The sequence below is a fragment of the Saccopteryx leptura genome, chromosome 8 (assembly GCF_036850995.1).
Source record: "Saccopteryx leptura isolate mSacLep1 chromosome 8, mSacLep1_pri_phased_curated, whole genome shotgun sequence".
NCBI lineage: Eukaryota > Metazoa > Chordata > Mammalia > Chiroptera > Emballonuridae > Saccopteryx > Saccopteryx leptura.
In genome coordinates, this window is record NC_089510.1 from 67,639,288 (window position 1) to 67,640,655 (window position 1,368).

The window sequence follows — 1,368 nt, forward strand, 5'->3', positions numbered from 1 at the left end:
AGCGTAGTGCTTAAGGAAAAGCCAATTGAAAGGCTCAGAAATGTTGCAAGTAATCTTCAGAGATTTCCAGGTAAAGAAAAATCTGAATGGAAGAGAGGATTAGGAAATAAATCAGAATCTCTGTCAATTCACTTTCAAGAGAAAAAGGAAAAGAAACAAAATGACAAAATGAGCTCAAGCTAGAAAATAATTTAAGAACAATATAAAGGGGTTTAAAAAACATTGAAAGAAAAAAATAATATTGGGAAAGTGCCTTGTGTTCTAATCAAAATATTGGGAAGACACAGAGGTAGATCCAATGAGACACTGAAATCATCTCTTAAATCGTCACTGATGCGAAAAGGACAAACACACCAAAGATGAAGCTGGCAGTGGTGCTCAGAGGGGCAGCCTGCAGACCACCCCCATCATCACGGTCACCCAGATGTCAGTTGGGCGCTGCTGGCCCCTTCATGTCTGAGTGCCATTGTGCCCAACCAAGGTCCATAGCTCTACCAAGCCTTCTGCTGGTTGGCGAAGGCATGCATCTCGAAGGTCTCTCTTCCTCCCAGCTCCAGCTCTTCTGAGAACATCTCTGTTCTCCAAAGTGTCCATATGTTTTCTTGCTTCCTGTTCAACAAACCCTGACTCACACAAAAGTTTACTAAGATGCAGGGGTCTTGGGGAAGGGTCCCATTGCCCTTAATACCATCAAGTACTTAAAATTACATTTTAGGCTTTCTGCTTCATAAATTTCCTTTGATCATTCCCTATTGCAGGTTTCTTACTGGCTTACCTCATGCAGGGACCTGACTTCAAGTTCCTAGCCCTCCCCTATCCTCTTCTCGCTCCCCCATTCTACAGAGAGTACCTTTTTCCCACCCTGACCCTCAAGAAAATTAATTTCCTGCTTCAGCAAGTACAGCCTTTTGGCCTTTTTTGGTTGTCTGAGCCCTAGCTAGCCCTTATGCTCTAGGGGCATATCGTCATATTTCCTGGAAAAAAGCCAGCTACTTTCTTAAGAATTCTGTTAATAGATCTTACCGCTGAAAGACACCCCCAAAAGATGATTAGATCCAGCACTCTGACTTCAGCAGGTAATTGACACTTGAAGATTAAAGGAATTAATCCATGTTCAGAAGGGTGAAGAAGTGAAGATTAGACTCCAGGCTTTCTATTTCAAAAGTTGTGCCTTTTCCTTGTCAAATTGATGTTTAACAGGTGATGGGGGCCATTCTTCTGTTTCTGATATAATAACTTGCTTCAGAAAGTCTGCTTCGGTCTCTCATCAAAAGCAGCATCTTTGTCACCATTCTCTGTGCCTTTTTATTTTTTTAAACGAGAGAGACAGAGAGAGGGACAGATAGGGACAGACAGGCAGGAAGGGAG